Consider the following 12,378-nt stretch of genomic DNA (forward strand, 5'->3'; position numbering starts at 1 on the left):
CAAAAAGTGATTGTTCTGCAAATAGCACGTTTCCACTCAAGTTGTCCATTTCGAATCAGGAACGTTTCAGCCGGTCTGGAAGCAGAACTGCCAACCACTGCTGAAAACCGAGCAAACTCACAGCACCTGTTCCTTCTGCGCTGGCTGACTTGCCGGGTCATTTTTTTGCGTTCCTTTTTTGCCTGAAGTTCGAGAATTTATCTGACATAATTACATCTTGTCAGAACGGCGCCCTGTTACACTCCCAAGCGTCCTTTCAAAAGAAAAGGAGAGGCAAAGGAGAGCGGGGAGGAGGTTGTGATCAGCCACGATGAGAAGCGTGGACGGGAGGTTCAACCCGTGGCCTTCGTCCTTCACCGCGTTCCCTAAAGGGTAAAATTCACGCCTGGCCAGAGCAGAATCGCGAGCGAGGGCTCTGGGAACGGGCCTCCTGGCTGCCCGCTCTTGAGCGAGGGCTGGGGCTCAAACCCCTCCCTTGCTTGGGAGCGTCCATACAAAGTGGATCAAAGCCAACGGTGTCCGGACAGCCAAGGTGACCTTCTTCCCACTGGGATCGGGAAAAAAAATACACTCAAACTGTTACAAATGAGTAAGGTTTATGGATGTTGCTGTTTGTCCACTAATAACGTGAAGATGGCACAAAATGTCCAGAAAATTGAAGATTTCAGAGAGTCTTAGTTCAGAAAAAATGTGAATTGCTTCTGTAAGAGATGTTTAGCACCACGCACTAAGCGATTCTTGCATAGAATATCTGTGGAGATACGTGTATCCGTCACTGCCAGCACATACCGGGTGGTCCTGTCTATTGTCACTCAAACATCTGACCACCAGTGAGGGAACATAGTTCATTTTTAAAAATGTTTAAACTTTTAAAACGTAATCAATATTGATATCGAAATAGCAAGCTGTCCTTTAGTCCGTACCTAATAACGAGAGCTCGAATAGAGCTGTTTGCTTTGGGTTACGCATGCGTGTGTCTGTTGTGGAGACAGAACTGGAAGGTATTTCATAGCTGACGTCGTTAACGTCAGAATGAAGACAGGTCGCCAGCTCCAGAGCCAACAACGGCAGGGTGAGGTGGGCTCCTGGGCCAGCGGAGGGCTGTCGGTGGGAGCTCTCAGGCCGCATTACTCGACCTCTGCTCCTTCGTTAAATACTTAGAGGCACTTGAGCTCATGGGACATTTTGAGTTTCGTTTGCAGCTCTCTGCGTTTTCCCCGCAAGAGAGACTCCGCGTCGTGTGAGAGCTTCCTTATGGAACTTCCGAGTAAATCGGGCATAACAAGACACTTCTTATTTCCTCTGGAAAAGCTGTAAATACGAGCTGATTTAAAGTAGATTTAAAGCTGATTTAAAGACTGAAAAGTCTGGTTTTAAACATAGAAAAAGGGGAGCGAAGCCCCCACGTTCAAAGGGAAATCAAATAATTGGATCCAGAGCAGCCCCACAGAAGGCTGACGGGGAGCTGGTCCCTACAGACGACTCCCTGGTGACCGACTCAGAAGTGGAACCAGACGGCGCCGTGCCCGGCAGGTCAGTCAAGGAGGTGGGTACAGCCCCAGGGTCTGATGTTTTCTGTAGAGTCCGATCCAAACCCCGACCCTGCGCTACTGCGGCTGGCAGACACACTCGTGTGCTCCCAGACGAGAGGTTTTGACCCTAGAGCAAATAAAGGAAAGAGGCCAAGAGCCGGTTCGCCACGGTAGTTGGGGATTCTTGAAACAACACGGGGTTTATTGCCTTTTTAGCTGGAGAACCGGTTGCGTTCGCAAAAGGAGCCTCCTGGGCAAGGCGAGTGGGTTGTGCTGAACAACGGCGTGAAACTCGCGCTTGAGAAACCGCTCTCCTCTCCTCTCCTCCCCACAACCACCTTTTCATTATGACATGATCATTCATCTTGCTTTGGGTTTTCTCCCCTCGGCCTGGGGAGTATGGAGAAGAACCAGAAGGGCAGCTCCTGGGGGGTAGGTCCTTCCCTTCTTGGGTAACTGCAGCTCTTCTGCTGATGACAGGGCGATTCCAGACAAACCAGCTTTCCTTTCAAAACCAGAGAGTGTTGCAGCAACAAAGAGGCACCAAATCCTCCTCCAATCCCAAAGGCAGGCTCCTGGTCGGTGCTGTAGGAAGGAGAAGGTCTCACAAGCCAAGCTGGGCTCGTCCAGCCTATCTGCTGTGCTGCAGCTCTTCATCGGCGTTAAGCTTGACGCTCTGCAACGAGCTCGCCCAGGTAGAAAGAGGCAGGTTAGGCCTGGTTTCCTCCCATCAATACGTCAAATTCCTCACACTAAGGAGAGTTACTGATCTCCTGTATCCCCCACTGAGACCGTGTTCTTTCCTTACCAGTTAGGTGTTTGCGTCCTTTGAGTCTCCTCGAGAACGAACCCTTTCTTTGCAACGTCCTTCACACAGATGAGGCTGTTTTCTGAAAAAAAAAAAAAAGAGAGAGAGACCTGGGCTTCGTTCTGCAAAAGGGATCTGGTCCCGTAGACACTTCCTTGGCCTCGCTTCTGTCTGGGTCACAGCCACCCGAAAGCAGAAGGGTAAGTATTCCTGCTTCCTGGAAGGGGGGAAGAGTCGGTGCCTTGTTCCTGTTGTGCTGACAGTCACTAACGTGGAGGCATTGCTGCCCGGAGAAGGGAGCTGAGATTTCTGGCGGTTCAGAATTTCATCCTTTTCAGAGGGCAGGAGGGTAAGGAGTAAACCTGGTCATCTCTGGTCATCCGGGCACGGCGTCTCGCGGGCTGCGCCGTGCTGGAGCACACACCGTAGGTCCTGCGCACAGGTCCGTGATGTTTTCCTTGGCACCGTGGGATGCTAATGAGACTGTTTTAATTCTCCTGCCCGTGCTGCCGGGCCAGCTGATCTAAAAAGCAGCAAGATCCAAAGCGCTACTTCAGCCCCTACGGATGCAGTCCCTCCTCAGATAATGCTCCGTGGGGAATTTTTTTTTCCTCCGTGTGTAAGTGGTGTTAAGCATTCAGTAGAACTCCTAAAAAATGCCGCTTTAAACTTTATTTTCTGAAGCATCAATGGAAAACTTCTCTCTCTTTAGGGTGAGTGCCATGGATCTTGACTACACCTGGCTATTCTACACACCATTACTTTGAGGCCATTAAAATTTGTTTGTTTTTTACAGATACCGACCTGCTGTGAAATGGCAACGTTCTCTCATGTGCTCGTTACTTCTGTTAGTAGTATAGAAGGAAAAATATGTAGAAAAATTGCATCAGGCTAAGGAAGGGGAGGGGGAAAGGACATGTACAGCACTTTTCCTTGAACTTTATTTCTGTAGTGGCTAACATTGGCTGTAATGGAAATATGGAAACTCAAGGGTGGTAGAATATGATGACGCTCTCATATTGGTGATCTGCATCAGGTTGTAAATCAGGATTATGCCCCGCAGTCTTTTTGTGTGCACATGTAATAGGCAGCACAGCGGTCCCCAGCACTGATCCCTCTGTACAGTAACATAATGGGAGGGTAACGATGGCTCACACGCTCCTTTCAACATCTCAGAGAAGGTTCTTCTCTTCAGTCCGCAGCCTTCCGTGCCTTTCTAGACTGGGCTTTGCTCCAAAAAAAAAGTCAGCAAACATTCCATTGAAGTTTACTTTCTGGGGAGGCATCAGGGTGGCTCAGCGAGCTTTGCTGCGTCCCAGCTCCGTGCGTTGTCAAACACATCCCTCCTACAGAAGCGAAACAGGCCAAGCACGCTGCCTGCTTCTGTAATCAACCAGGAGCCTTAAAGCTTTCGGCGCGGCACTGCAGGTTACGAGGAGATGTTGGAGAAGCCTTTTGGTAGTTCTGCAGCAAAAGAGCACCCAGCGGTGGAAGTTACGGTGACCCCAGGAGGACGCAGCAGCTGTAGAACAGAGGCGAGGGAGGGCTGCGTTCTGCCAGCCAATTCCGTTCACTTTTCCTTGCTGCAAAGATAAAATAAACTCTTGAGATCAAAGATCTCATTTCCAAGGCTGTCCTCGTCCGCCAGTCGACACACGTACTTCAATAGCAGAACATAAAAGAAACTGCTGACAAGCCCACAAAGAAAAGAGGGGCCTGGGTTATACCATGGGTGGTGGCTGGAGCCTCGGTTATACCACAGCTGGCTGGAGCCTCGGTTATACCATGGGTGGTGGCTGGAGCCTTGGTTATACCACACCTGGCTGGAGCCTCGGTTATACCATGGGTGGTGGCTGGAGCCTTGGTTATACCACACCTGGCTGGAGCCTCGGTTATACCATGGGTGGTGGCTGGAGCCTCAGTTATACCACAGCTGGCTGGAGCCTCGGTTATACCATGGGTGGTGGCTGGAGCCTCAGTTATACCACAGCTGGCTGGAGCCTTGGTTATACCATGGGTGGTGGCTGGAGCCTCGGTTATACCACGGGTGGTGACTATCAGTGCTGTGGTTGGAGCAGCCGCTCGCGCCCAGCATTGGTGGCGCTGCGCTGGGAGGGCACCTTTGGGCACACAGACTTCTACATCTCACTGGAGAAGAGTGAAGCGGATGGGCTCTGAAAACAAGGACTCGGGTGGAACGGGCCGGCACAGTGAGAAGGGAATGACTTCTTCGAAGCAGCTGGTACTTGTGAGAACTGAAGAAGCCTTTGGGACCTCAGCCTGACCACCGCATCGCCCTTCCTCTGAAGAGATCTGCTGTGTGTCTGTTTTCCATAAGAAAATGAAGCGGTGCGATGGTTTGGAAACCGTGCTGTAATTTCCTTTTCCAGCTGTTTTTAGAAACGCCCGGTGCATCTGCTCTGCTTATTCTGCTCTTAAAGACATTTTTAGATTCCTGTAACTCCAGTTGTGTCTATTATATGTTTAGATAGGGCTTATGTCAAAGACTTCGTATCTTACCAATCGATTCAAAGGCTCTTTTTGCTGTTATTTGACTTTTTTATAGTTTGGCTCATTCTCCTGGAGTTGTCTTGCAAATAAAAAACGATTTACACTTCCCCCTCGATAGGGTGGAATAGAACATCTGCATTACATTCGTCCCAGAAAGGACTGCCATGGTTTATTTCCAGTAGTATTCCAGCACTTGCAGATATCACATATCCCTCTTAGATAATTAGGGCTAAAATTGGACACACCGGGTTAGCGTATTCTCTGTCTTTTGATGCGGTTGAACTCATGTTGTAATTTAATGCATGTTTTGGGGGCAGGCAAAGTAGGAAGGTGTCATATTGGCAATTGATATGGGATTAATAGAGGGCTATAAATTATTTCCTTTTTATATGCAGCAGGCAGTACATGCATCCACTCAATGATAAAATAACTGCTTCAAAGCGAGAAGGTGCCGCCAGGTTTTTAAATGGCATCAAATACGAGGCCATTGATTGAGAGATGGAAACGTAGTGTTTTGCTGTAGATCTCTCAGATGCTTTACCGTAGAAGTCAGTAGTACGAGTCCCCTTGAATCTTAATTTCATCTTGAATCTTAACATCATAAATCGAAGACAAATTTTACATCTTAGCTGTAAAAACCAGAGCGAATGGACAAAGGTGGCTGCTGTATTTTTGTTTACGTAGAGGCTAGCTAGCGCAATTAGCTCTATTGATGTTGCAGTGCTTTCCATAAAAAATGTTGTGTGGCAGACCGTTGTTCTAGATTTGTACAAATCTGGGAGAATCTCTAGGGGTAAAGCCATTTCCCAGGATGACAGGATTGTCCAAAACTGTTCACCTTCGTATTTCAGACCTCTAAGCCTTCTCAAACGAACCCTCTTCACCACCACCTCTCCTGCAGAAGGCAGTTGCACTCTGTTTTAGAAACACCGCTCCGATGCCTCCTGGGGATGCCCTCCTCCATCCAGCTGGGTCTGGGCAGAGGGTTTGTTTCTGGGGTGGGGCATATCCTGGTAGAAAGGTGTCTCAAGGGTGATAGTCCTTAAAGTCCTGTCGGTAAGAGCAGTGCGGACCTGACTGACCTCCACCCCCGTCTCCTACACCACTAGCCGCGCAACGGCAGAGACCTGACACAGGCCCTCTGAGCGGGGAAGGTGGTGCTGAATTCCCACTCTGCCTGCTTGGAAAACAGCTTTAAAAGCTTTGAACTGAGCAAGATCATCTTCTGGTGATCCGCCAGTCTTAGCAGATGGCCCGAGCCACTTCACCCTGCCTGCACTGACAGGGGAGATTTCGGCCAAGACGCTGAAGGCGATCTCCTGGAAAGGGAAATCGTCCCGAGACTGATCTGTTCACCACAGACATCAAAAGGGAGTCAGGTAAGACTTGCTCTGTGAGGATCTCCTGTGGTCTGGACACTCTGGCTCTTTATCTCCTGCAGTCTGAAGGTCTCTGGCTATTGATAAGAATATGTGCATGGTGACTAAAAAAAAATCACTTTTTCTTATCAGATGGGTGTGTATACCCTTGTCTTCATGGCACAGAGTAGGAAAAGTGTTCCTAGCATGGCCACTGCAACAGCATCCTAGCTGTACAAAGATTAATGTCTCCAAAGTAAAAATAATTGTTAGTTAGGAAGAACTAAGGCCAACTCGTACACCCTTCCCAAGCAGATGAGCTAACTCAAGTGAAGGATAAAATGGTACTTGGAAATTTGCAAATAGATTATTGTGGTTTTAGAGAAATTGCAATTCACTGAACACGGCCTTTCTGGCACCTCCTGCCTCATCTTGCTTCAAAGTGTTATTTTGGCCCATACACAAACTGATATTCTGCTTCCCCGAAGAAACAAACTCCGAGAACATGGCAACTCAGCAGCACTTGGCTTACGCTGTTTGCCTTTTCCCCTGTGAGTATCTATTGATCTTAAAGTCCTCTGCCCTCGAGAAAGCCTCTTCTGCGGTGTTCATTACATTATTAAGATGCTGAAATTTGGGGTAAGCAGAGAAGAGGGACCATTCTTATGGGAGGATTTCCTCCCTTGAACCTTTTGTCCCAGATACATCCAACGTGGCCTTGTAGGTGCCTCTTCTAAGTGCCCATGGTTTGCCCAGGCCAGAAGGTCCAAGCAGGGAATTTCTCAGGCACAAATCTTCTCTTGTCTCTGCTTCCTCCACGCTGACGTGGTCACTGCAGTCCCAGTCACCCGCGTTCCCATCCCCTCGCAGGAGAGGAGGGAAAGAGGAGCTCTTTGGCCAACGTTAAGCTGAGAATCACCCCCTGGCTTGTCCTCTCCTCCTCTGCGCAGGGAGCCAGGCGTGGGTGCTGCTGCTGGAGACGGCTCCAGCAAAGCGCCTGGGAACGGGGCGCATTTATCCACCTCAGCCTCTTTGTCCTAATTCTCTCCCGGTGAATTATTGCTGCAGAGATCAGTCCTGTCGTGAGCAGTGGAAGGCTGTATTGCAAAGGGGGGCTCGTTTACTTGTAAATAAGCATTTTGATTTGTTCAAAGCATTTTAAGTCCCGACAATGTGGTCTGGGAAAGGCTCAGCGGGCTGTTTCATTGCTCCAAATATAATGAAAGAGCTGGTCTGTTACCAGCCATGGCGGGAAATTAGAAGATGCTGCATTTAAGGACAAAGTCAGATAAAAATAAAACTTCATTCCGTAGATACAGCTTTAGTTATGAAGTGAGCAGCAGTTCAAAGTGGAGAGCTGTAGAGGAGGTTAATTTATAATACAACCGCTTCCTAAAGTGGACTGAGGGGGAACCTGGAGTTTAGCGCTCAGCTGCAGGGCAGGAACCGGCGTTTTTCAGCCTGCTGCTCTCCCCGGAGGTGTGAGGAAACGGCTCGGCGAGTTCACGCAACTTCCGTGGCGCTCGGTTGGCAGCGAGTGCCTACGTCTCATCCTCAGCGTAGAGGCGCTTTACGCAGACGCACAACAAGCAGTTCTGGAAGGAAAACGGGATTTTTGCAGCAAAATTACTAGTTTACATCATCATAACCGAGAGCAGGACTTGTCCTGAAGGTTCTAGCAAAGATGTCAGATGCTTCATATCACTCTACTGCCTGGAAACCCATGTCGTTTTGCCATCTCCAGTGGCAGTAACGCAGTTACCAGCTCGTCCACGTGAAGAAAAAGAAAAGATTTATATTTAATTTTTTTTAATGCCCCATAAAAAACAGTACTTGAAATTTTCCCAGTTGTAACTCACGTGCCCGCGTGAAGTGGCTGCGTACACAGACGAAGGTGCTGGTTTCATGCGGACCCTGCGCCTTTAAGAACCACTCTCTATGCTCATAATTCTTTATTATAGGAAATTGCAGTTGGCAGCAATCAGGTTAAGTATTTAAATATTTTACATTTAATTGAGGGGATTAAATTCACATTTCCAATTTGAAATGTTTTCCCATCTTAACTACAAAACCTGGTTGTATGTTTTAAAGCTTCTTTAAAAGGTTAATACTGACTTAGTGGGAAAACACTTGATTCCATGAACACGGAAGAAAACACGTTATTATCTTCTTGTCACTTAAAGAGGGACGTGCTCTCTAGCAGGTACCAAATTGTTTATTACTCTGCTGCCTTCCTTCCCCTTCTCCATCCCTCTCCCAGGGACTGATCTGAAGTGTCAAACGGGGACAAAACCCTCACAACGAAAAAGCTGGTGGAATCCGGTCAAAAGCAGTGATCCCTCGTGGTAGGGGATCACGTCCAGCCCATTTTCCGTAGTCTACATTTCCCTGCTGGCTTTTTTTTTTGTGAGTCTAAAAGTGACTTAGACAGTTCCAAGAATGAGACTTAGGGAAAAGGAATTGTGATGACCTCTTCTTTGAAGTAAGATTGAAAAAAAGGATGGGGAGAAAGTCTATTAAAACGTGGCTGCCTTCCATGCTTGTCAGAAACGTGCTGTTTGGGTGGGCAAGGCCTGCCAGGGAGCCCCTCTGCGTCTTGTGTGTTCCGGGCACCGGCGCACCCCCTGCCATTGCATCTCATCTCCGTTTTTGGTCTCACCTTTTCTCTGCTCTTAGCAAATATCTGAGAAATCCGCCGGTACAGGCTTCCATACCGCTTCCAGGACAGTTTCAGCTCCCAGGACTGGTGAGACAGCTGAGCCCTGGTGCTGTTGCGAGCCCCGTTCGAGCCAATGTGATGGATTTCGGGGCAAGAGCTGGGTTTGCGTTGTCCTGGGGTGGTTTTTCTTTTATAAATCTGGACCATTTCAGCCATTTAATTCTGATCTAAAAGACTGCAAAGCTAAGCATGGGAGTTCTGCTGCTTTGGGGGGGAAAAGTCTGCGTTTGGAGTGTTTCCAGAAGCTCAGCAAAGCGGCTGTTACCGCAGGGTTCCTCAAAGGCAGCCGACGCGGGAGCTGGGCTCTGCCGGCCGGCACGTTCGGCTAATTGCCCGTCTCGCTGACATGGCTGGGAGCCCGCAGCCCCTCGCTGGGTTCACCTGCTGTTGCTGGAGACAGCACGATCGCTGATCTCAGCAGAAGCAAGGAGATCAATTGGGAGCCAGGAGCTTTTTGTCTTTTTTTTTCCTCTTAGGAAGGCAAAATTTTGCTCCTGCGACTGGTTGTTGCTCCCATTTCCAAGCCCCTGCTGTATCTGAACCCTGCTGCTTCTCCCGGGCACGGACTCCCACTTTGCAGTTGCCAGTAATTTTGCATCTAAGTCAGGGGTCAGAAAGACTTACTTCTTGCCTCAGCTACACACCCAAATCGTCCCCTGGATGCGCACCAAGACGAGGCCGTGGCACCTGCTGCTTTTTCCCCACGTCGCCTTCATTTGGAAAGAATGTGTGTGGGTGGAGGAGGAGCTGCAGTGCATTTCAGCAGATCCCCACCTGGACCACCAGAGATCTGCAGGAGATCCCAGCGCATCCCTTCCCGATGTTCACATTCAGCAGCAGTCCGATGGCCTTCACGAGGGGCTCTTGATTCCTCAGGGTTAAATCCTCACCTTCCTCCTCTGCTTCAAGCCGAGGGCGATGTGTCCTGCCTTTAGTGGCTGGCTGTAACGAACAGAAGGTTTTAAGAAAAACAATCCGAGAAGGATCATTCCAGTACAGTCTGGTCTTAGTCAAAATAAAATACCATTGGAAAACAAGTGCTTCCAGGTGTTGCTGGGAGCGCAGGATGAGCTAAGCCTGATGTCATGGGCAAACGAGTTCTACATGCTTGGGTTCACCACAGCAACACCGCGGCTCGCGGCGGGAGGTGCCGGGGCAGACGTTCACCTCCCACTCGGACCAACTCCAAGGCAACTTCAAATCAACCCGCTGCTTACTCGGGGAACTCGTAAGCTGTCTCAGGGCGGACACGGTCTACACGCAGTTTCTTAACCTGCTGAGGAAGGATGCCGTAATGGAGTAGCTGGGTTTGAAATTCCTACAGGATGGTCGCATCTGTGGAGGACAGGAGGTTTTGAGAAGATCCTGAGCCCTGTCCATCCTCTTAAACAGACATCACTTTAAGATTAACTTTGTTAATACTCAGTGTAGGAATGCTTCTCGTTAGCCATGTCTAACATTAGCCAAGCAAGCCATGCAGCCCAAGAGGAGTGGATCCACAGGGTAAAAAAACCCAAGGCTGAAGGCTTCGAGAAGTGCTTCTAGTTTAGACAACTCTTGCCCTACGGGCTGAACATCCCCTGGATTCCACAGCACGTCTTCTGGTTTAGTTTCATTTGAAAGGAAAGCAGCTTGCGTGCTCCGAGATGGTGCCGTGACCCAAAGGGCACCACGGCCAGTTGGGGTTTCGAGAGGGACACCCAAGCCGCAGCGCTAACGCCGGCGCGTGTGTTTAACTAGGACCGCGCTGCAAGAGCGCGGCAAGCGGAAACTCGAGCTGGAGAGAGGCTGAATGTTCTTGTGAAATCCTAAACCAGGGATTTGTTACGGCAATTATATAATTATTATGTAATTGCTGCAAAAGTGGGTTTTGTCATAAAATCACTTATCCTCTTCTCCTCTCGATGCAGATCAGAGAAGAGTATCTTTATTCGAGAGTATCATCCAGTTTCCTACATCCATTCACTCTCTGCATATACTGAGACACTACAACAAACTGTTCCGAAATGGCTTTCAGTTCTCCACGCTTTGCCTTTCCTACACCTAACTCTTGGGGAGACAGATGTTGTCATTTTTAGCAGATTTTTTTTTTAGTGATTATTCCCAACTGAAAGAAAACAAACTCATCATTAGGGACATGGCTTAGTGGTGGGCTTGGCCCTATTAGGATAATGGTTGGACCTCATGATCTTAAAGGTCTTTTCCAACCAAAATGATTCTATGATTCTACGACCATGGAGTGAGAGATAAAACAGTTCACTTCTGGGTTTGTGGTACTTGAAACCCTAACGTCATGTAAAAAATCTTTTCCACTTTTAATATCCATTTTTGGCAACGTAGTTTTGAAAACTAGAACAAAACATTGACGTAGGTATTAATGAAAACGTCTTCTTTTCCTTCCAAGTTGAAAGTTGCCAGAAGAGTAAAGCATCTGAAGAGTTTAAATTTTGATGACTACTGACTTTCCAGTGGAAAATATTCTCAGTAAAACTGATTAGTTGCTTCTTTAAAAGTAAGGAGGAAGATAAACAACGCTTAGCTGGGAAACGTCTTGTCTATCCAAAAGGAAAAGCAACTGTAAGATTCTGAAACCTCCTCCAGGTTCTTCATCGTCTTTAGCTGAGACAGCCTTCAACTTGTGACTGCCACCGCTCGTGAGCTTCGCCGCGAGGAGTTTTTAACTGGAAAAAGAATTAGGAATGTGAGTTGGGTTTTGTGTACGGTGCATGTGCTTTCGTAACTTCTTCCTCATCACTCCACAAGATGTAACACGGCCTGGTAGTGCCTGCTGAGGGTTTTGGTCGAAAGAAGCAGCACTTTGCACTACACAGCCTTCAGGCTGGCTTTAGGTGACTCCTACATCAATACATATAGCGTTGTGTGACTCCTGTATTGAGAAGCTTTGTATTTCTCCTTCAAACCCTGTCATCTCCCCTAATCCATATGGTATCGAACAGTTTGAAAACAACATTATTAATGGAAGGTAGTCACCCACAGAAAGCACAATGACATTTGATTTTAGAAAATAGTAACAAATTGCCTGGATCTCACTTGCCTATTGGCATCTTCCAGCAGGACGTATGGGCTATGGATAATTTATAAACAAATAATATTATATTATCGATCCCTCATCTCCATGGTTACTGGGCTCCTCCAGTTTCATCTTGGCTTCCATGCGATTAAGCCTCGTGGCTCATGTGCGAGCCAGATCAGGCTGGAAACACAGGAATCATTACAAAGGGCACGGAAATGTCCTTTACTTTGCACCATGGTGTAACTGGCAAAGCTAGTTTGTCTCCACGTACGGAACTGGTGGGGAAAAAAAGCACAACGTTGTGCTCAAACACCAGAAACCGGGCGCTTACGAGAAACTGCACCGCCGTTACGGTGTGCGGATCGGATTGAGGTCCCCGGCCTTGTCATGGACTTGTTATAGACCCTTTTGGCACT

The sequence above is a fragment of the Leptosomus discolor genome, chromosome 7, assembly GCF_034619465.1.
Source record: "Leptosomus discolor isolate bLepDis1 chromosome 7, bLepDis1.hap2, whole genome shotgun sequence".
In the NCBI taxonomy this organism is placed as follows: domain Eukaryota; kingdom Metazoa; phylum Chordata; class Aves; order Leptosomiformes; family Leptosomidae; genus Leptosomus; species Leptosomus discolor.